The sequence below is a fragment of the Schistocerca serialis genome, chromosome 8 (genome assembly GCF_023864345.2).
Source record: "Schistocerca serialis cubense isolate TAMUIC-IGC-003099 chromosome 8, iqSchSeri2.2, whole genome shotgun sequence".
NCBI classification, from domain to species: Eukaryota; Metazoa; Arthropoda; class Insecta; order Orthoptera; family Acrididae; genus Schistocerca; species Schistocerca serialis.
Genome location: NC_064645.1, coordinates 472,025,783 through 472,050,792, shown reverse-complemented (window position 1 = coordinate 472,050,792; position 25,010 = coordinate 472,025,783). Strand labels below are relative to the sequence as shown.

The 25,010-nt window shown below is 41.9% G+C and overlaps 1 protein-coding gene across 1 annotated transcript in view; it reads right to left on the bottom strand.

Annotated features, from left to right (window-relative positions):
- Window positions 1-21,913, bottom strand: part of LOC126416223 (putative inorganic phosphate cotransporter) — a 261,101-nt gene extending 239,188 nt beyond the window's left edge. Inside the window, exon 1 of the mRNA XM_050083826.1 lies at window positions 21,703-21,913. The gene's annotated coding sequence lies outside the window, so the exon portion shown is untranslated. The remainder of the gene's footprint in view (window positions 1-21,702) is intronic.
- Between the last annotated feature and the right edge of the window lie 3,097 nt (window positions 21,914-25,010).

Genomic DNA, 25,010 nt, shown 5'->3' with positions numbered 1-25,010 from the left:
TTACCGTGATTCGTCACTCCACACAATGTTTTCCCACTGTTCAATCGTCCAATGTTTACGCTCCTTACACCAAGCGAGGCGTCGTTTGTCATTTACCGGCGTGATGTGTGGCTTATAAGCAGCCCCTCGACTATGAAATCCAAGTTTTCTCATCTCCCGCCTAATTGCCATAGTACTTGCAGTGGATCTTGATGGAGTTTGGAATCTCAGTGTGATGGACTGGATGATGTCTGCCTATTACACATTACGACCGTCTTCACCTGCCGGCTATCTCTGTCAGTCAACAGATGAGGTCGGCCTGTACGCTTTTGTGCTGTGCGTGTCCCATCACGTTTCCACTTCACTATCACAACGGAAACAGTGGACCTAGGGATGTTTACGAGTGTGGAAATCTCGCGTATAGACGTAATGACACAAGTGACACCCAACCACCTTACCACGTCCGAAGTCCGTGAGTTTCGCGGAGCGCCCCATTCTGCTTTCTCACAATGTCTAATGACAACTGAGGTCGCTGATATGGAGTGCCTGGCAGTAGGTGACAGCACAATGCACAAACGTATGTTTTTGTGGGTGTCCGGATACTTTTGATCACATAGTGAATGTACTTTCTAGAAAGCCTGATGTTTCTCGCAATTCAAAACTGTTCATTGGTTTTGCTGTAGCACACAATATGCCGTAAATGAAGTTGTACAATTTAGTATTAAGCCGGCATCCATGAGCCATCAGTAGATGTCAGCAGCAGTAACCATACAGTTATCAGCAGTTGTTGTGAATCCGGCTGTAGAATTATTCTCCGAGTAAAATACACCGAACTGTGGAAAATAATAATTTGTAGATGTGAAAACGATTTTAAATACAGGTAGATCTTTTCACGAAAATATTAAAGTAACGATTCCTCACGTGACTGGGTGAGTGGTCAAGGATTTTTATGGCTGAATAGGCGTCCGCAAGCGGGGCAAAAGCGGCACATCGCACTTCCTGTCGTAATCTGGATATATAAGTTGTATTGATTACAGTATTTCTGGCAGTAGTTACCTCTGTCTCAACAAAAGTGCAGATTTAACATGGCATTGCGGGATGGGAAGTACTGTGCCTTGCGCAGTTACTACATACGGGGTGGTCAGAAACAATCTGTCTGACATGCTTATGAGGGTGTTGCAGGATACGTTGTGCTGAGAAATAATTGTTAAGGCAAAATTTCGTAACGTTGCACCGTTTCCGAGTTAAATTGATTCAAATGGCTCTGAGCACTATGGGACTTAACATCTATGGTCATCAGTCCCCTAGAACTTAGAACTACTTAAACCGAACTAACCTAAGGACAGCACACAACACCCAGTCATCACGAGGCAGAGAAAATCCCTGACCCCGCCGGGAATCGAATCCGGGAAGCCGAGCGCGGGAAGCGAGAACGCTACCGCACGACCACGAGCTGCGGACAGTTAAATTGAAGTTAACCAATCAGGATGTTCCATGCAAATGAAAGAGGCCTGCCAGAGACGGTGTCGCGAAACATGTTCTTCGTTTGGTTTCCTAAAATCGAACAAGAAAGAGAACGATACAAAAATTTGACCTGGAGCGGTAGTAAGGCCAAAGGCTGAGCAGTCTTGTGCGCTGACGTCTACGCTATGAGAACAGCCGACACCAACTACACCTGGTGGGCCGCTTGAATTTGCCTGCTCAACCACCTGACTGGCTAACTTCAATGCCAATAATTTGGAAACGGTGCAACGTATCGAATTTTTTTTTTCTTAACAGTTATTTTTCTTAATAAGTATTTCTCAGCACAACCTACCTTGCAACATCCTTAGGCGCTTTTCAGACTGTTTCTGAGTACCCATTGTATAAATAAAAGTGTAGTACACTGTTCGTGGGAAATTGTGCCGATTTCTTGGTGCAGCGGCAGTTTCAGCGGCAGCTTGCAGTCAAGATGGATGAGAATCTTTGCAGAATAGTGCCGAAACAGAACCCTCAATCTTTCTTCTCTCGCTTCCTCGTACAGCTGTTACCGAGCTGCACAAAGGAACCGATCCAGCACTGTCACCCGACGATTCACAGCTCAACATATACATGGCAGCAGTGAGCGGGCCCGTCACGCGTACCCAATTCCCTCAAGGCTGCTGAACAGCGGAATCCCAAGAGCGCTCCGTTAGTTTTCTGTGGACTAAGAAGGCCCATCATGGCTTGCTAATTCTACGTTCAGTTTAACACGTCGGAGCTATCGCAGTAGACTTTCTAGACCACGGACATTTAGATGTGCACATTTATACTTAATCATTGGGTAGGTTTACCATACATCTGAGAACAGATGGAAAGTCCTGGCTTCTTCCTGCTGTCCGAGGTAGCGTCCAGGGTTGCAAGAATGTCTGGGGATTGACGATTTTATGCCTGGTGAGGATTTCTTTTTTTTTTTTAATTTTAACCCTTATGTTCGATATCGCGTTTTTAAACATTCTCTCAGCTGACTTTGGAGGAAACAATGACGTCAATGGGGACTGTAGCTACAATTTCAATGACCACTTTTCACTTGCTATTAGTGATCTGCCAACACAACAGAGGCAAGGTGTATAACCTCTTCGTTCCCTCGGTCCACGCATGGGGATCTTCGTTCATTATTTTTTTCTCCGTAAACAGGCGTATTTTTTCGCTTCGGGGTCGACGTTCCGTGAGAGTGGACCCTCTAGATTACAGTTTTAAAACCAGGGCGCAGCACGTTATATGGAACAATTCTTTTGTGAATTTACAGCTGTTCGTACGCAGGAAATTCTTACTTCTGGAAATCGAAACATTTGTAAATAATTATTGTGTCTAAGTAGTAGGCAGAAATGGTTACTTCTCCTGAATAGAGTATACTGGGGCACATTTGTATGTGGCACCCGAATATGATTTTATAATCGATGTATGTCTTTGATAGGTTTTATATCGCAGACCCGGAGATACTGCTAGTGTTGGAGTAAGAGAGTGCTTGGCGTTCAGTTGTAGGTAGCTGTCTGTGAGGGAAAGACGATGCAGCAGGCAGTTTTTGTGGTGTGCTGTGTGAAGCCACCAAATGCTGGATGAATGAACGTATGTCAATACTGTTGAACATGGAAGTAGAAGTCTTCATGCAACCAATGTGAAGATGTTAAATAATTATGATTTCTCTTTCTTCCAGCGCGTTAGTATAGATGAACTGGCTCATAATTTTTAATTGTTGAGTAACGTACGGAACGTACGTAAACCGTTTTGATAGAAAGGCTAGTTAGATATTTCACTTTGTAATGTTTCTAAGATATGCTAACAGACCTATATATAATTTGATGATTCACATTTATGTTGGATTAGTGAAGGTAGATAATACTTGCTGTTTAAATCTCATTGTTTGTGAATCAATTGTGGGTAATGTAACTTCAATTGTGAAATATTTTTGAAAAGCTAAACTTAACTTGCAATATAATTTTGCTAAAAAAAATGAGGGTTAGTAATTCACTATAACCATTACCACCTCCCCGTCCAGGTCATATTTTTTAAAGAAGTTGGATTTTCTTAAATGTTCTCGTTTATTAGCCAAATTAATTTCATGTGTATTTCAAATATTGTGGCCAGCATTGCACATTGCTGAGCCTGTAGCTAGCGTTCATAGTCCGCAGCTTGTGGTCGTGCGGTAGCGTTCTCGCTTCCCACGCCCGGGTTCGATTCCCGGAGGGTTTAGGGATTTTCTCTGCCTCGTGATGACTGGGTGTTGTGTGCTGTCCTTAGGTAAGTTAGGTTTAAGTAGTTCTAAGTTCTAGGGGACTGACGACCATAGATGTTGTAAGTCCCATAGTGCTCAGAGCCATTTGAACCACAGAATTCATATTTTTTGTGGGAGACCAGAACATATCACATTTCACCGTTGCTGCTTTTGAGGTAAGAAAATTTAATTTATTTTCTAGTGCACAAGGACCAAAGTTATTAGTTCTGAACAGGGCCATAGGATTCAGTGACTAAGGTGCTGAATGTATTTGCAGTGACTGTATTTCTTTATTGGTATTGGGAGTTGCACTGCCCAGTCAATTCGTGTAAAGTTTTGCTAACAATAACACAGACTGAGCACACCACTTGCACTTACAACACGCAACACGACAATTCGAGTTCAGTACTCATTCCACGCTTCAGACATTCAACTAATGTACACTTAAAAAAGTTTATTTTTCAAGAAAAGAACGTTACACTTAATATTATTATCCTATTCGGGTGCCACATGCAAAAGTGCCCCAGGATACTCCTTTCATAGAAATTGCAAAGGTATGTAAATAATTATTGTGCCTAAGTATTAGAATGAGAACCTGTGTTTTTACGTGAAGTTCGCCAACTATTCTAGATGTTGAAAATTAATCCAGACTTGTATAAATTTTGTTCGTTACTATGAAATAACCCATTTTCTGAATGTCCTAGTAGATGGACCTCATGTCATAATGCATATTTGCTAATTTCAATTTGGTCTACGATAATGGAAAGCTGAAATAACCGTTATCTCTACACAACACAGAATACGATGAAATATTAACTGATGGGCAATTAGAACCTCTTCGTAATAACTGCAGCGTGGAATTATACAATTGGGAAGATGACGAATTCTCGTTTGTGACTGAAGATCGTCCTGCTGAGCTTGACGAAACTGACTGGTAAACAATAACAACGTCAGGGTGCGTACCAGTAACAAGCAGAAGAGGACGTCCTTGTCTAGTTAATGAAAACGTAGATGATGTAGAAATTGTGAACAAAAAGCCGAGAAGAGCTGTGGTGCAACCGGTTTCAGAAGCTAGGTTTTACAATGCTGACTAAATACTAAAATCTGTTGAAGCAAGAATACCTTAATATGAGGAAAACATGGCTGGAATTCCAATGTAAGAGACATGTGCGTCAAATGTGGACTGTATCTGTCTCCTGTGAAAAATAACTGTCTTGAAGCTTATCATGAAACTTACCGCAAATTTTTTTTTTTTACTGGCAGTAGCAAATTATTACTGGGCAGAAATTATTGTATGATTACTATTTTCTTGCAGTTACGACGTTGTTTTAGAGCACCAACGAAAACTTGTATTGGAAATCATATAATTCTAAAATATTAACATTAAGAAATCTATTAACAAATACAGTTTTCTATTTCAAATAAAATATGTATATTGCTAAATAAAATGTTCTTAGTGAAGAAAAGGGTAAGAAAACACAAAACGAAGACTAGTGCATTTTCACGATAAGTGAGACCTGAGGTCCATATATTTATGTCTTATGAATCATCAAAAAAATTTCATTTGCATTTATGTCGTACTTCTTTATTAGTTTCCTGAAAAACATGAAAATAAAAATTTCCTGGGTTTTTTTATCTCAAGAGCAAAAAGATTATTTTGTTTTCGTGTTTTAAGTAACTCCTCTACACATTTCTGATCATTTTCTCTCTATTCGTTTTTTGCCTGATCATTTAGCCACGGCCGGCCGAAGTGGCCGTGCGGTTAAAGGCGCTGCAGTCTGGAACCGCAAGACCGCGACGGTCGCAGGTTCGAATCCTGCCTCGGGCATGGATGTTTGTGATGTCCTTAGGTTAGTTAGGTTTAACTAGTTCTAAGTTCTAGGGGACTAATGACCTCAGCAGTTGAGTCCCATAGTGCTCAGAGCCATTTGCACCAAGCCATTTAGCCACGATGTGGTTAATTTAACCTGCAACACTGCATAATGACAAGAATAATGAGCATATTTGTTGCACACTATGTACTAGAGAGTTTTCTGTTCGACGTAAAGGAAAGGGTAGTATTAATGACCTGCGAAAACAGGTTAACATGGGAATGCTAACAGTGATTTTACTTCAACAAACATATGAGGTTTTGTAAAAGCTAAGGACGGGAGTTACGAAATGGTGAGTGCTGCTAAAGAGGCTGCATTTTCGTAGCACAGGGCTATACATGAACTCGGTTCTAAACTGGTTAAAAGGTGGTATGTCTCGAAATTTTCATCAACTAGAACCAAAACAGAGGCAATTTTTGTTAACATTATTTCGTCACTTAATGTGTGGCGTTATTTGGAAAACATTATTTAAGGAACATTAACGATGACACAGAAGTAAAGTAAAAATTATTTCACTTGCAACATTTTTCAGTCTGAAGGAGGGAATTCAAGTTAAAATTTTAAATTTCGATGGAGGGTAATGTGAATCTGCTCAAATTTTAACTCAGTATCCTTTGCAGTGTTGTGTGGAAAAATACAAACTTGAAGAACAGTTAGTTTGTTATACAGTGATGCCACTAATTTTGGTGGTGTCAAGAGATGAGAATGAAAATGTTGTCAGAAAAGTTCAAAATAATTTCGACAGACCTATTTTAGGAACTGGTTGTTAAGCTCACAGTATACTCAAAGCAGTTCTGAAGAAAGTCGTGTCGATTCAAAAATAGGAGAAGCGTTCAGTAAGTACTGTAATCCTTTTTTTCTCGACCAATTCCGGTTGAAAAAATGCGGAATTTTTTGTGGGACATCGTGGAATATTTCCGCTTCCGCTTCAAAGTTTCATGCAGTTGCGATAGACAGCGGTGCTATACATAGCCTTCAAAATGGCGCCTGTAACGGTGGTGCATTCCAAGTAGAGACCGGTCAATGATTTTTTTTTTTTTTTTTTTTTTTTGTGGCGGAAGACCAGAGAATAGCAAAAAAATGGCTCTGAGCACCATCGGACTTAACATCTGAGGTCATCAGTTCCCTAGAACTTAGAACTACTTAAACCTAACTAATCTAAGGACATCACACACATCCATGCCCGAGGCAGGATTCGAACCCGTGACTATAGCGGTCGCGCGGTTCCAGACTGAAGCGCCTAGAACCGCTCGGCCACGCCGGCCGACCCAGAGAACAGCAGATATTCATAGGCGCTATCAGAAAATCTATGGAAACTTGACAGTGAACAAAAGCACGGTGTCTCGTTGAGCGAGGCGTTTGTCATCATAGCAACGAGGCCGTCAAACCTGTTCGATTTCCCGGGTGCCGGTCGGCCGTGCACGGCCATCAGTCTTGAAATGCGTTCGTCGCCATCAAAGTGCAAACGAACTTCTTCTACATGACAACCAAAAGGCCTCACACAAGTCCTCGCACGCAAGTGTAGCTCACAAAACTTCTTTCTACTGTTCTTCCTCATCCACTCTACAGCCCGGTTCCCACACCTTGTGACTTCCATCTGTTTGGTCCAATGAAAGATGCACTCGGCAAGAAGCAATTCGTGGATGATGGGGAGGTTACTGATACAGCAAGACGTTGGCTCCGATGTCTATCAGTAGACTTGTATCATGCTGGCTGGCACGCAGGCCCTCCAAGTAAGGTGGTGTAAGGCCGACACATTTGACGGAGATTACGTTGACAAATGGGGTTTTGAAGCTAAAAGTGTGGGGAATAATAAGGGGTATTGGAACCCTGAATAAGACCAACCTGCTTATAGGAAAAAAATATTTTGCATTACTTGTTGAACGCCCTTGTAAGACTGAATACATAAATATATATGTGGTGTCTGTTCTTTCGCACATGAAAGGACACAGTTTTAATCCAGCAGCCACTATGAATTAAGACACAAAGGAATTGGCTGTGAGTGGACATTGATTTAAATCAATGGGAAAAGTTGAAATTATGTGGTTGTCGCGGATTCGAACCCAGCTCTCCTGCTTACAAGGCAGATGCTCTGACCACTAAGCCATCTGGACACATCGGTCATTGCAACTTCACGGACTACCCTAGCACGCCATCAATCAGTCCCAAATTCTGAACTTCTCTACACAATACTAATGTAGTGCCGCCTCGCCTTAATTATATGTGTGTGGAATGTATGCATATATCTACGTGGAATTTAGGTATATATGTATACGGAAAACAAACGCCTCAAAAAATGAGATCCACAGGAAGTGCAAAATGACTAAGCAGGAATTGCTCGAGGACAAATATAAGGTTGTAGAGGGGTATATCGCAAGAGCTAAGATAGATGCAGCCTACCGGAAAATTAAAGAAACGTTTAGAGAAAAGAGAAACACCTGTATGAATATCAAGAGCTCAGATGGAAAACCAGTCCTAAGCCAAGAAGGAAGGCGATGTACTTGAGGGCAATATTATGTAAACGGAAGAGGATGTAGATGAAGATGAGATGAGAGATATGATACTGTGTGAAGAATTTGACAGAGAACTGAAACACCTAAGTCGAAACAAGGCTCCGAGAGTAGACAACATTCCGTTAGAACTTCTGGTAGCCTCGGCAGAGCAACTCATGAGAAAACTCGAACCTCCGACGGGTGCAGCCGCCCGAACCGTGGCAAGATGCCCTATACCGCGTGGCTACCCCGTGCGGCCAATGACAAAACTCTTGCATCTGGTGAGCAAGATGTATGACATAGGCGAAATGCTCTCAGACTTCAAGAAGAATATGATATTTCCAATCCAAAAGAAAGAAGGTGGTGACAGGTGTGAAAATTACCGAACTATCAGTTTAATAAGTCACGGTAGCTAAACACCAAAATAATTCTTTGCAGACGAATATAAAAACTGGGAGAAGCCAACCTTGGGGAAGATCAGTTTGGATTCAGGAGAAATGTAGCAACACGCATGGCAGTTGTGACCCTACGAATTATCTTAGAACATAGGTTAAGGAAAGACAAACTTACGTTTATAGCATTTTTTTCATACATTTATAGACTCAGCGAAAGCTTTGGATAAAATAAAGGCAGCGAAAGGCTATTTACAATTTGTACAGAAACCAAATGGCAGTTATAAGAGTCGAGGGGCACGAAGTGGAGGCAGTGGTTGAGAAAGGAGTGAGACAGGGTTTAAGCCTATCGCCGATGTTATTCAATCTGTATATTGATCAAGTAATAAAGGAAACAAAAGGAAAATATGGAGTAGGAATTACAGTCCGGGGAGAAGAAATAAAAACCTTGAGGTATGCCGATTACATTGTAATTCTGTCAGAGACAGCAAAGGACTTGGAAAAACAGTTGAACGGAGCGGACAACATCTTAAAAGGAGGTTATAACATGATCATCAACAAAAGCAAAACTAGAATAATGGTATATAGTGGAATTAAATCAGGTAATACTGAGGGAATTGCTTTAGTAAACGATACACTTAAAATAATAGATAAGTTTTGCTATTTGGGCAGCAAAATAACTGATGACGGTCGAAGCAGAGAAGATTTAAACGTAGACTGGCAATGGTATAGAAAGGCGTTTCTAAAGAAGAGAAATTTGTTAAAATCGAGTATAGATTTAAGTGTCAGGAAGTCCTTTTTGAAAGCATTTGTATGGAGCGTAGCCATGTATGGAAGTGAAACACGGACGATAAACAGTTTAGACAAGAAGAGAATAGAAGCTTTTAAAATGTGGTACTAGAGAAGAATGCTGAATATTAGATGGGTAGATCACGTAACTAATGAGAAGGTACTGAATAGAATTGCGGAGAAGAGGAATTCGTGTCACAATCTTACCAGAAGAAGGGATGGGTTGGTAGGACACGTTCTGAGGCATCAAGGGATCACCAATTTAGTACTGGAGGGCAGCGTGGAGAGTAAAAATCGTAAGGGAGACCAAGAGATGAATACACTAAGCACATCCAAAAGGATGCAGTAGTTACTCGGAGATGAGGCTCGTACAGGATAGAGTAGCATGGAGGGCTCCATCAAACCGATCTTTGTCCGAAAGAACAGATGCCATTTCGATCCAGTAGCCACTATGAATTAAGACACAAAGGAATTATAGACATTGTCTGTGATTGGGGGTTGATTTGAATCGGTAGGGAAAGTTGAAAATATGTGCCTGACGGTGATTCGAATCCGAGTCGAGTCTCCTGGTGATTAGGCAGATGTTCTGACCACTGAGCCATACGGAAGCTTTGGTCATTGCAAATGCACGGACTTTCCGGGTTCTAATCCCGGCTCAGCACAAATTTTCGACTTTCCCCATTGATTTAAATCAATGCTTACTCACGGACAATGTCTGGAATTTCATAGTGGCTGCTGGATCAAAATGGTATCTGTTCTTTCGAAAATGTCCGAATTTCTGAAAGAATAGGCACCACAAATGTATATTTAAGGCGAGGAAGGCCAATGATCTCTTCAGTGGGGATTCACTCCAGGTTCGAACTCTCACGGGAATTTCCGAAATGTCGCAAGTAATAAGTGCGTTATAGCACTTAACTTTCCACGCATGATGCACAAGCGTATCGTGAAACAATAATGTTGCCCTCTGAGAGGATTTTGAATTTTGACTGCGCGTGTGTCTAATGGGTAAAGGTATCGGACTGTAAATTTTCAATACGGTGAAATCAACAGTAAAACTAAACGGACTTTGACCTTGGTAGTTAATGAAAGTGGTAAAAATCATGTGCGGATGAAAACTAAACCTTCGCCAGCCCAATTAGGCACATTAATTTGGATATATATGTTTAAGAAAATTGAATATTGGTTGTTGAAGTTACTTTGGTTGATATTTTCCTTTGAATAGCGCACAGGATACAAACTGACACAGGGCACTCTGAGCTGTGTGTAGCAGCAGTTACCAATAATGCACACACATTTGTACCAAGCTCCTACTAATAACAGCTACACTCAAGGTAATTTCTTAAACCAATACTGAAATCCAGAATGAGATTTTCACTCTGCAGCGAAGTGTGCGCTGATATGAAACTGTTTCTGAAATGTTTCTGCAAGATGTCCAGAACTAAACTTGGACATGAGGGGCTTCTATCTTATCTTACATGTAAAAACACAAATAAAGATAAATAATATCATAAATACACTGTTTATACTCTTCTACATATATCAGTTTTCCTTAGTGGCATTAATAGTCCAATTATCTTTCTAATATGTGGAGAATATAATGGGGACCCATAAACTAGTATAGTGTCACTAGTCAAACTCTATGGTTATTTCAGTAAAAAAGACTAATTCAAACAAAGCTAATCCTTCACTTCACTTGGAGTAGTTCATAATTTACTTTGCAAGACAAAAAATTCAACGCTCAGGTTAATTAACTTCGAAAAAGGAACCATTCATGATAGAAATGAAAACCACACTATTTTTAAAATAAGCTTAACTTATTTGTCTTTTTATCGCCTGTGAAGCAGATATTTTAGGCAATAACATTTACAAAATCTGACACTGTGTTCCTGAAAAACTATGCTTTGCAACAAACTGAACGTACTTTAGCAAAATCCTATCTAACTTCACTTTTGTGGTTTTAACTTTAACTTTCGCTCCTCCATTTACATTTGACAAACAAAAAAACATTTTGAAACACTTGAATGCAAGAGCTGTTAATTTAAAACAAGATGCTCGGTTTTAGTAGCACTAAGGAGAGGACCCTGCATAGGTTCGTGATGAGGATAGAAGATATGATTCCGGACACAGATTTATAGCGTCTGGATTATTGTTAAAACGACTCACACACACACACATTAACTGGTCCAATGCCCATATATGTATGAAGTTTTGGTGACAAGCGACATGGCGGCTAACTGTACTCACGGCTCTTGATGTTCGAATGCTCTCTAAAAATTGTTCTTTGCGTCGGATTTTCAACGTATTAGAGCCATTCCTTTTTGCCGAGGATACCAAATAATAGCCAGATCCACATCCGAGACAAAAATACTTTGCAAAGTAGCTTCCAATTGCCTCTCTTGGCACCATCGAAGTGTACCGTGCTGCCGGCCGGAGTGGCCGTGCGGTTCTGGGCGCTACAGTCTGGAGCCGAGCGACCGCTACGGTCGCAGGTTCGAATCCTGCCTCGGGCATGGATGTGTGTGATGTCCTTAGGTTACTTAGGTTTAAGTAGTTCTAAGTTCTAGGGGACTGATGACCTCAGCAGTTAAGTCCCATACTGCTCAGAGCCATTTGAACCATTTTGTACCGTGCTACGGCTAGCCACATACTGCGTACCGTTCACAGAAAGGAACCGCCCAGTTCGACCGCCAAAACCACCTTTTACATCGCGCCATGCCACTTCCGTTGCGGAAAGACCCCCTACGTCTTTTATATATTACAAATGCGAGTGCCCTAAGCATGAACCAGCTCTCAATACATATTGTCTTTCTTATAAACATGTTTGTTGTTGTTGTGGTCTTCAGTCCTGAGACTGGTTTGATGCAGCTCTCCATGTTAATCTATCCTGTGCAAGCTCCTTCATCTCCCAGTACCTACTGCAACCTGCATCCTTTTGAATCTGTTTAGTGTATTCAGACCTTGGTCTCCCTCTGCGTTTTTTACCCTCCACGCTGTCCTCCAATACTAAATTGGTGATCCCTTGATGCCTCAGGACATGTCCTACCAACCGGTCCCTTCTTCTAGTCAAGTTGTGCCACAAACTCCTCTTCTTCCCAATCCTATTCAATACCTCCTCATTAGTTACGTGATCTACTCACCTAATCTTTAACATTCTTCTGTAGCACCACATTTCGAAAGCTTCTATTCTCTTCTTGTCCAAACTGTTTATCGTCCATGTTTCACTTCCATATGTGGCTACACTCCATTAACGACTTCCTGACACTTAAATCTATACTCGATGTTAACAAATTTCTCTTCTTCAGAAACGCTTTCCTTGCCATTGCCAGTCTACATTTTATATCCTCTCTACTTCGACCATCATCAGTTATTTCGCTCCCCAAATAGAAAAACTCATTTACTACTTTAAGTGTCTCATTTCCTAATCTAATTCCCTCAGCATCACCCGACTTAATTCGACTACATTCCATTATCCTCGTTTTGCTTTTGTTGATGTTCATCTTATATCCTCCTTTCAAGACACTGTCCATTCCGTTCAACTGCTCTTCCAAGTCCTTTGCTGTCTCTGACAGAATTACAATGTCATCGGCGAACCTCAAAGTTTTTATTTCTTCTCCCTGGATTTTAATTCCTACTCCAAATTTTTCTGTTGTTTCCTTTACTGCTTGCTCAATATACAGATTGAATAACATCGGGGAGAGGCTACAACGCTGTCTCACTCCCTTCCCAACCACTGCTTCCCTTTCATGCCCCTCGACTCTTATAACTGCCATCTGGTTTCTGTCTTATAAACATACACGTATTATAATTATTTATTATTTTAACAAATCATTTTGCTTTTTCCATACATATATTACAAAACTCTAATTTCCTTGTCACAAATCAATGACTTTAAATAACAAAGAATATACACTTCATAATTGCGGATACACACTTACGTAATATAAAACTATTTCTAATCGATATGTTACAGCATGGATAAGTTGAGAATTTGGGTCTGACGGGGGCATAATAGGATAGTCCTTGCACTTATGATGATCATTGTGTTCTGATGACATAGTAGTAAGAGCACCTGCCTAGTAAGCAGGAAACCCTGGTTTGTATCGCATTCTGGCACAACTTTTCAACTTTCTCCATTGACTCAAATCAATGCACACTGGCAATTAATGTCTATAATCCCTTTGTAACTAAATAAATAAAACTTAACGTTTCAGTAAACAGTCAAGAGTTTAAAGTAACTACAAAAATATGACCTCGGTTGGAGACCAAGAAACATGGTAGGCATATCTGCGGGAGCACAGGAAAGAAAATACCATTTTTCCATCAGAAGAGAAAGAGAAAAGAGTGAGGAAATTCTCAGCACAATGGGAGAGTAAATCAGCGCGAACATGCAGTCATAGAACTGCGAATTGTGCTGTTCAACCGAGTTGGTTGCACAATAATGTGACAAACTGGAGAGACGGAAGCTGCTTACGTCCAGTCCCAGGTTCTTAAAAGTCGACTCTACCAGAAAATTCCAGAGCAGTTTTGGGAGATTTCCCACATTCATCTAACAGTGCACTGGCGTTCGGCTGCAATTTGTCTAAAGAGCTAAAAGAAGTAGCTGCCAAAACTCGTTGTGTTCAACTTTAGTTCCGCCGATTAATACTGAAAATACTGCAGGACCGTGGACGCTAGTAAGCATACTCCTTCCGAGTAGGCCTCGGGGGTCCAGTGGTACCGGCCGACCGCCGTGTCATCGTCAGACGACTGACGTCATCGGAAGCGGTTACTGAGGCGCGTGGCGTCAGCAGACGGCTGTCCCGGCCGTTGTCAGTTTTCGTGCCATGGAGCCGCTTCCATTCGGTCAAGTAGCTCCTCAGTACCCCTTTCGGAGCTGAGTGCACCCCGGTAGTTTTAACAGCGCATGGCGACCCGGATGGTCACCCATCCAAATGCCAACCACGCCCGATGGTGCTTAACTTCGGTGATCTCGCGGGAGCTGGTGTATCCACCGCGACACGGCCGTTTACCTAGTACGCATACAGTAAACGGAAAACAAAAACATAGGAATCATGAAAGTAATGCTATACCCGTTAAGTGATCAGATGAGAATTTCTGTAAGCAAACATGTAGACGGTATGAAGTTGAATAATATTTTTTTATAAATTTTTATCTCTGTTTCTCCACTTCGATATATCCAACAGTTCTCAGTTTACTATATTTCTAGTTCAGATCTTTAATTTTCAGTTTCTGCCTAACATTATGGGGCATAAATAAATGTTTATTGTTAACATTTGCAACGTTTATTTCGTAAATCGCTGTGTATCCCGGATTTAGCCATGTGAAGTTACAATTCTTGATCCTTGAATGAAAAAGCTATCATCCATATTTACATTAATAACATAACAAATAATATATACTATTAAAATATGTTTACCGTACAGGTATCAAAGTAATCTTCCTTAAAAATACGGATACTAAGTGTAACACTATCAATCATTTCAAAATAACGAGATTTGTGTGCTCCTTGCCTAGCTTAGTTTTTGGGCCCCGTCTCGTTTTTAAAACCTGCCGAATGGGTTGCTGTAAAATAAAGTACTGGCAGTTTTTGAATCTTGCCCGCCATTGGAAAAATTTCTGCGGAATCCCATGGCTGAATACTTCACTACTTCCTGCGTCACACTGAGATGGAGCAATGAATAGTGTATTTCTCCTTTATTATATTCGTGAGTGAGCGTCATTGTCGCTTTCCAGCTGTGCATCATGGTTGACAAACTTCATTGCGAAGTATAATATACGTACCGTGATGCTGTTATCAGTATGCCCAACTCTTTATAGGAATGCCGGAGCCGGCCGGAGTGGCCGTGCGGTTCTAGGCGCTACAGTCTGGAACCGCGTGACCGCTACGGTCCCAAGTTCGAATCCTGCCTCTGGCATGGATGTTCGTGATGTCCTTGGGTTAGTTAGGTTTAAGTAGTTCTAAGTTCTAGGGGACTGATGGCCACAGCAGTTAAGTCCCTTAGTGCTCACAGCCATTTGAACCATTTTTTTGAATGCCGGAGGAACGCGGACAGCAGAGTACGCCGGCAGTTTATGAACACCAGCTTGGTCGTGTGGTATTATAACACTTACACGTTTAATTTCTGCGTGTCCGCAAATCTGTGGCGTTCGTAAGTCTCCGTGTCCAGATATTAGCTCCGCACAACATTTAAAGAGCCGTCTACAGTGACTTCTAGAGTGAACACTACATCTTACTTCTAATAAAAGCTCTTGTGAAGTGAAACGAGGCGAGGTGGCGCACCGGTAAGAGACCGCACTCAGATTCAAGAGATCTACGGTTCAAGTCCCCCTCCCGCCTTCCAAGTTTACCTTTCCAGTGGTTCCTGCGAACTACTTGATGCAAGTGTCGCAATGATTCCTTTGAAGTGGACGCGGCCGATTTCCTTCCCGTTCTTTCAAAATACAAGTTTGCCCATCGTGTTGATAAATAACCGCGTTGACGACGGGAGGTTAAACAATGATCTTCTTCCGTTACTGTGCAACGAACACTTTCTTCGTCAATAAAGGGTGGCCTCAGTATATGAAGCAGTAAGACACGTCGACATTTTGAGGGGTTGTTTTTGGGGGAAGAGACCAAACAGCGAGGACATCGGCCTCATTGGACTAGGGAAAGACGAGAAAGGAAGTCGGCCGTGCCCTTTCGAAGGAACCATCCCGGCATTTGCCTGGAACGATTTAGGGAAATTACGGAAAACGTAAATCAGGATGGCCGGACGCGGGATTGAACCGTCGTCCTCCCGAATGCGAGTCCACTGTGCTAACCACTGAGCCACCTCGCTCGGTGACATTTTGACACATTCACCTCCAATGTTTCCTATCACTAATAATACAAAAGTTGCAGAAATTAAACGTGTAAGTGTTATAATACTTCACATTCACTTACGGTCCTTATCACTGTAATTACAAAAAAATCAGAATATTCTATATGATTCACTGATCTTTCCTCATGTTTTTCCAGTGGTGTGGTCAGGCTTGTGCAGTATCGTATTGTACTGCCATGCCCAGGGTGACAATTATTGAACTATGTCAAGAAAACATAAATTAGTTACAAACTACGTCGTGCACACATTTTATTCAACATGTAAACGTCTTTAAAGATATTCGGATTTAGGTTATGACATGTTCGATATGCCTACCGTCATTGGCGATGATGTGGCGCAGACGAATAGCGAAATTTTGCATGACCCACTGAAGTGTCGGAACATCGATGCTGTTGATAACCTCCCGAATGGCTGTTCTCAGCTCAGCAATGGCTTTGGGGCTATTGCTGAACATCTCGTCTTTAGTATAGCCCCACAAATAGAGTCGCATTTGTTCAGATCCGGAGAACATGGCGACCAATGGAGGTCCTTGACAGTGCCCTCTGGGTACCCCTGGGTCAGAAGACGGTGGGGACAAAGTGCTCCTCCAGGACATCAAACACTCTCCTGCTTCGATGGGGTTGAGCTCCGTCTTGCATGAACCACATTTTGTCGAAATCAGGGTCCCTTTCGTTAATGGGGAAGCAATCATCTTCCACTACCTTCAAGTACCATTCGGTAGTCACCGTGCCATCAAGGAATATCGCATCGATTACTCTGTGACTGGGCATTGCACACCACACTGTCGCCCGTTGAGGGTGAAGAGACTTCTCCATCGCGAAATGCCGATTCTCAGTCCCCCAAATGCTCCAATTTTGGTTATTGACGAACCCACCGAAATGAAAGTGGGCTTCGTCGCTAAACAAAAATGGTTCAAATGGCTCTGAGCACTATGGGACTTAACATCTGAGGTCATCAGTCCCCTAGAACTTAGAACTACGTCAACCTAACTAACCTAAGTACACCACACACATCCATGCCCAAGGCAGGATTCGAACTTGCGACCGTAGCGGTCGCGCGGTTCCAGACTGAAGCGTCGCTAAACCAAACCATATAATTCCCATCATGCCTCAAGACTAGTCGTATATTTTGAACGTACTAACGCAAACCGTTCAGAAGTCATGACGATTTTATTTCATGTAGTTCAATAATTGTTACCCTAAATGTATAGTTGAAGATACCGTATGTATTGTATATTATAAAATTCAAGGGATTTCGATTGCGTCACAACAAACGAAAGGTGGATGTCATGCAGCGCTACAACCTCACATTCGTAAAAGGCCGTGGTTCACAACGAGTCACTGGGACATATCAACGATTTCCACCATCAATCGACTCCGCTTCAAACATTCTTCTTTTCCTCTATATCTACAGATAATAAACATTTACCGTTCTCCTGCATGTGAGTGTCACTATGACCAAGAAGCTGATGTAACCCACATCTTGTTTGCGACTGTGAAAGATACTATTTTTTTGAAGACATTGATGAATATCGGATGCCACCTCCCTCAGCCAGCTTCTTCTGTTTTGTTTATTATAGATATTCGCCTTTATATTGTGACTGTTAATCATCTTAAGAGCTTGGGGGGAAACCCCACATTTGTAAAGTGATTGTTAATTTTCTTAAGAGCGTGGGGGAAAGCCTGTAGATTTTCATGGCAATTCACATCTTCATCTCTCCGTAAGAGCTTATGTATGAATTTAAGAAATATTATAAATTGATAATAAAAAAATTGGCCAGTTCTAGTTCGACTCTAGCATAGAGGGTTGCGTAAAAGCTTACACGGTTCATTCGTTCCGAGAATCGTCGATATTGACGATTTTTGCCTGTTGTCGACATTGATACGGGCAAGACATCGGTCCCAGGGATGCCAACAGTTTCGAGAATGTTTTAATTTCAAGTCTGAAGTCGGATAACAAATGAAAAAAGAAATATTTATCCTATGATATAATTACAAATTAGCAATTTCGAATTTTTTTATTTATACTGCCAAACCTATTTTCTTACTAAATTTCCTGATTCTAGGTCTACGGGAAGTGCGCTACAGGTTTTGATAAGTTAGTTTTAGAGTATCAAAATGTGTGTCATAAATGGCCGTTCTTTTATCTTAATTAACTTAAAAGCTTCAAATTTTACACGTGCAAGGGACCATACACGTTAGTATTAGACATAAATTTTAACTTGATACACCAGATTGTTCGAGGCAAAGGGGATGTTAATAGACGGACAGACAAGGAGACAGACGGATAAAAAAAGACAATTTTTTTCATTTTATATAATTTCAAACAAACAGTTTTCAGAATTTTCCCTTTCTTGTTCTGTGAAAACTTGCTTCTTGCCAAATTTCGTGATTCTACAATCATGTTCAGAAAAACCAGAACACGTGGAACGGCTAGAGATAGGACGTTCATACTCACAGAACATGTACGTTAGAATGTTCTGCAGAAATGGTTAGCATTTGAAAAATGAGAGGTTACGTGTTCGAGGTCAACATCGATATCGCGGCGCAGACACCAAAGTAATGGTTCATTGTGACTTGAGCAGACGTGCAGGATGTTTCACAGACGTATGCGCGAACCCTACCGTGATGCAGCCAAATTGCTGCACGTGTGGGACGAAGTGCTTCGGCGGTGCAACGAGTGTGTGCAAAATGGTTCATGGAAGTCCCCGTTGAACACGACGATAAGGGTCAGGTCGCACCACCCCCCTCCCGAGAAGATCGACATCTCATCTGAATGGCAGTCCACGACAGATCTGCGCCTTCCTGGGCTCTGGTGGAACGCTGGAACAGTGCAACACATCGTACACTGTCAGGAGAGACAGTCCGTCGCTGTTTATTACGGCACGGGTTACATGCTGGTCGTCCACTTTCCTGCCTACCTTTGACGAATGTGCAGAAACATACTGGACGGCAGTGGCGTATGGAACGATATCGCTGCGGACAGGAATGGCATCACGTAGCGTTTTCCGACGGATCCAAGTTCTCTTTGTTCGGAAATAATGGACGCATTTTGGTTCGCCGCAGACAAGGGCAGCAGCATCACAGTGACTGCATTCGCACAAGGCATACAGCGTCAACTCAAGGCCTGATCAGAGATAACATTTACCCAAGAAGAGAGCTGTAGCCGCATCGAGCTGAAGATTCGCTGCGACTACAACGTAACACTGCAATGGAGATCTTAATCCAGTCTCTCTTGTAGACGTCGCAATAGTAGTAAGCCTACTGAACGCTACTAGATTGTTTCAAACCCATCTGAAATTTTAAAAGTTTTCCAGTGTCGACTTGACGTACTGGTCAGAATTTCGAACTGAAGTAAAATAACATTTACGGTTTAGCCTGAGAACGGAGCAGTTGTTATATGTGAAAGAAAAGTAAATCGTGTGATACCTGATTAGCGATGGAACTTAACTTTCGTGATTTGTGATTGTCACGAACATCAAAGGACACAACAATATACCAATCACCGACATAAACTCTATTATTACCCTTGAGTAGGAAAAGCTACGCGCGATCACGAAGAACTTACAGTTACGCAGTGTTGTCGGTAGCTGTAGTCAACGTCAGAATCGCTGATGCAAATAGATTCAAGACCCTGAATGACAGATCGGTATGTTTTCAGTGCAGGTTTAAATAATTACGAAGTTCAATAAACTCCAATATAACTTTAATGCTTAGTGTCGGCTACGTCATTTAATGGAAATTTACTGTGTAATTGTGAAATTAACTATTCTTGAGAGAACGCAGAAGTTAATGGTGATTTAGTGATTTTATAAACAGTGAACAGCAAGTTTACACCGAAATACGACGCTTTCTGTACGTTGTCAGAAGAGTATTTTATCTCTGGAATTACGTCGTATTAGTTGTTGAATTAACACCGTAGCCACGCCTTGACGATGCTATATTAATTAATAAATCAACATCCTCACAAAACTATGATTGGCATCGGTTTGAATGATGGACTTTATGATTCAAGATATCCTATTACCCGCGTTTGAACACTCATTCGCAAACCGGGCATAAGACCTACAGTTATCAAGATCGCGTGAGCTTCTCACCCTGTCGTGAACACGCGAAGCATATTTGAATAATTGTTTTAGATCAAGAGAGTTGTTGAGATACCGAGTGGTGCAGTCGCTGTGGGGTCGAAGTAAAGAAGACCGACAGACTTCGAACACCAGTGCTTCAATTTTAAACAAGGGCTGCTTACCCATTCCGGCGTGCTGCTCCATCGATACGCTGGTATCAGTCTAAGGGAGATAGTGTCTGAAACTAATCAACCAAACGAGGAGTTTCTTTTTAATAGTTACATATCAGAGTCGTCGCGATCGACGCGCGGTTCCATGTCAACCAAACTGGGTCAACCATCACCATCGAGCCGGCCCAAATGAAACGCCACAGTGTCCAGGGCACTGTGACCAGTGTGGGCTAGGTGAATAACATCCTGCGGCTCATCCTTTCTGCACGACACCCAAGACGCCATATTTCAGGACGACAATGCACGACCACATATTGCTGCACGAACACGTGCCTTCTTGATGTCACAGGACGTCAGCCTTTGGCTCTGGCCAAGTGTTGTCGCCAGTAAAAAATGTGTGGCACATGGTGAAACGACGGGTGCAGCGCTGTGACCCAATGCCAACGATAAGCAATGAACTTTGGAACCAGGTGAATGCAGCATGGACGGCTATACCGCAGGATGCCACTCGCGTCGATGCCATCACGCACGGAACGCTATCAGATCCCATGGCGGACCCTGTGCGTAACAGGCAACAGACACATGTTGAACCGAGGTGACTGAAATGCTAATCGTTTCTGCAGAGCACACTAATGTGCAGTCCCTGTGAATATGAACGCCCTGTCTCTAGGCGTGAGTCAACATGGTGTAGGTAATGTGGAAGTTTCCTACAGGTTTCATTAGCGAGCTTTCGAGTATCAAAATATGTGACATAAATGGCCGTATCTTTTGATAGAATTGACTTAAGAGCTTAAACCTTTAACACTGCCAAGGGACCACAAATTTTAATATTTCCTGAGAAATAGGGTTCTTAACAGTGGGGCAGAGACAGACAGGCAGACCAACGACGAAGCGATCCTATAAGCGTCCCGTTTTTGCATAGTGAGGCACATAGACCTAGAAAGGCCAATTTATTTAGCAAGTCACATGTTTAAAATTTACTGTGGAACAAATTGTGACAGCTTATATACTCTGTAAATATGCCTTTATATACGCTCTCTCTACAACTAAGTATAGATTTCAAACATGTATTTTGTGTGGCTAAATGGAGTACAAACTCTGGGGGCCATGTAAAACAAAAGAAATATTATCTGTCGTATGTAGTTCTAGTAGCTCTACGCCGCAGTACCCACACAACGAGCGGATTTTTGAAGGAAGTTTCACTGATTGCGCCTCGTGGCAGAATTTTGATGTCGAGGAATAAAGTCGGCTATATATCGGTACGAAAGCGCGCGTGGAAGTGTGCCCGCCAAACGGCAGAAAAGCAGAGAAAGCGGTAGCGCCGTGCCGGCTCTGGAACATTCTACTTACGTCAGCCGCTAACGGGACAGCGCGCGCGCGAGTGTCGCTCCACGGACTCCGGACTCGGCTGCAGAGGTGCGTACTCCTCTCTGCCGGCTGCTAGACTAGCAGGTGTTTTCGCCTTGCGGCTCTCGCGCTGGTGCGTGGTGTGGCCCTGTCAGTAGCCAGTTGACATTCCGCGACTCCGCCGTTGCGCCAGGTGGCGCCGGGCCTGGTGGGGGATACCCGAGGCACAGCCGTGAAAGCGGGAAGGCGGGTCCATCCGCCGCCGACCCGTGGCCCAGTGCTGGCAGTAGAGCAAAGCGCGGAGGCGCGAACAGCATCGGTTTTCGGTGTACGCTCGTCGTGAGGTTGGAAACCCACCCTTCTTTTTCGTGACCTGTGTCAACATGTTTCGAGAGTGTGACAGTGTATCACTTAATTCGGAGGACGAAGGACTATCTGCCTGCCGTCTCCGTTGTTGTTGTGTTGTCGTTGCTGTTGTTGTTGTTGCCATCGTCTCCACTGACATGAAGTACTTCAGGCCTGCAGTATTTGTTGTGGTTTTCAGTCGAAAGACTGGTTTGATGCAACTCCTGTGCAGGCCTCTACAAATTAGTGGTGAGAACAAGTGAATGAAAACAACCAATTCACTCAGTTAGTTACACGCATTGGTTGAATTAATCATTTATTCTTTTGAATGAAACCAGCCCGTAGGAGCAACAGAATGAAAATAATAGGTTCAGTAGGTTAGAGTTTCAAGTGTCCATTAGACTGTTTGTTCCTTTGAGTGAAATCGTCCCCAGCGCCTTCAGTTCTGAGCAGATACACTCGATCTTTCTGGCATTGTTATATCATCATTTTGTCTGCGTTGTTATCGCCTGTCGTCACTGTTATTGCCGTTCCGATATTTTCTTTTTATTGAGTGAGTTATTCCGTTTGTCGCCCGTGATTAAGAACAGGCGTTTCTAGACAGTGAGCTTTGTGTCCGGATCACAGTATCGAAACACTCAGTGGCGTGGGAAGGGAATAAATTATTACACGACTGGATAAAAAGTGATAATGAAGATAATTTCAATGCGACACATAGTATCTCCAAGGATGATTCATATTCTGAAACTGTATTGTATAAAGAAATTCAAAGAAAATTAACAAGTGATGCTAATATAGATAGAGAAATAAAATCGTCCGACGGATGACAATATATGTTTAAAATGCGAAGTGATTAGGTCACCAAACAATTTAATAAACTGTATTTTATATGCTTTCAGAAAGGGCTCAAACCAGCGCGAAGAGAAAGACAGAGCTTCAGAAAAATTAATAAAAAAGTAATGGTTCATTTAGCTAGACATAAATTTATATTTGTAATGTACCACCTTTATTATGAATCTTTTAAAACCAACCAAAATCTAGATTTAATGCCTGAAGTACGAAAACTTCATATTCAAGTAAGAAAATACATAAATTTCGAAAATATTTCATTTTTAGAAGTACATTTTTTGTTCATTTCCCCTTGAAATAAGACACGTTATTTATCTCTTAAAAAGTCGACAACATCCATCACGGTTCATGTATAACCGGGAAGACTCAGAACGCATGTTCCCCAAGGTAGTGTTACAGGCCCTTTGCTGTTCCTTATCTATATAAACGATTTGGAAGACAATCTGAGCAGCTGTCTTAGGTTGTTTGAAGATGACGCTGTTGTTTATCGACTAATAAAGTCATCAGAAGATCAAAACAAATTTCAAAACCGTTCATAAAAGATATCTGAATGGTGCGAAAATTGGCAGTTGACCCTAAATAACGAAAAGTGTGAGGTCATCCACATGAGTGCTAAAAGGAATTCGTTAAACTTCGATTACACGATAAATCAGTCTAATCTAAAAGCCGTAAATTCAACTAAATACCTAGGTATTACAATTACGAACAACTTAAATTGGAAGGAACACATAGAAAATGTTGTGGGGAAGGCTAACCAAAGACTGCGTTTTATTGGCAGGACACTTAGAAAATGTAACAGATTTACTAAAGAGACTGCCTACACTACGCCTGTCCGCCCTCTTTGAGAATACTGCTGCGCCCTGTGGGATCCTTACCAGATAGAACTGACGGAGTACATCAAAAAAGTTCAAAGAAGGGCAGCACGTTATGTATTATTGCGAAATATGAGAGAGAGTGTCACAGAAATGATACAGGATTTGGACTGGACATCATTAAAAGAAAGGCGTTTTTCGTTGCGGAGTAATCTTCTCACGAAATTCCAATCACCAACTTTCTCCTCAGAATACGAAAATACTTTGTTGACGCCGACCTACATAGGGAGAAACAATCACCATGATAAAGTAAGAGAAATCAGAATTCGTACGGAAATACAGGGTGTTCCAAAATAATGTATACACTTTTTGAAACTGAATATCTCTTTAATTAGAGGAGAGAGAAATACAATACAATGATTGTTGTATACCTTAAGGTCTAACTAAAGGTGTTAAATATTGAAAATGGCCTCCTTCAGCCGCAATACACCATCGACAATGACGTAGAACAGAGTTACATGCCAACTTTATTGTTCCTAATGGAATAGTATCACAGGTCTCCTCAATTTGCTCTCTTAGATAATCCAGTGTTCGTGGTCTTGCAGTGTAAAGTGTGTTCTTGAGAGTACCCCACAGACAGAAGTCTAGAGGAGTTAAATCAGGGGATCAGGCTGGTAACTCCGCACTCCCTCTTTGTCCTATCCATCTTGCAGGGCATGTAGAACTCACAAATACCCTCACATCAATGTGAAAGTAATGTGGTGCACCGCCCTGCTGAAAGCAATAATCTTCATTTTCAAAAAAAAGTCATTAAGACCGGGAGTTAACATATGCAACATTTTTGCGTAAGAGTTACCTGTGACAGTGTTTTCAAAGTAGTACAGCCCAATTAACCTTCCAGAAGACAGACTACACTACACTCATACTCCTGGTAGATTACCATGTCTTTCCTCTGTTATGTATGCGTTCTCACTTGCCCAGTACACGCAATTATTGTAGTTAATTGCTCCATTAAGTGTAAAGGTCACTTCATCTGACCCAAGAATTAGATCGTGGAAATGTTGCTCTTCTTCACATCTGTTAACGAACCACTCACAAAATTCACCTATTGGGATCATCCTCATGAAGAGCTTGGAAAATTCTTCAATTACTGAGTCCACTGAATTGTATGAACACTGCATTTGTAGGTCCGAATCTCACGAGAGCATTGCCTTGCAAATTTATTCGGAATTGTGTGTATGCCTGGATCACTGCATCAACCCTTTCATTAACTGCTGAACATCTCTTTCTTCCGCAATGTCAATT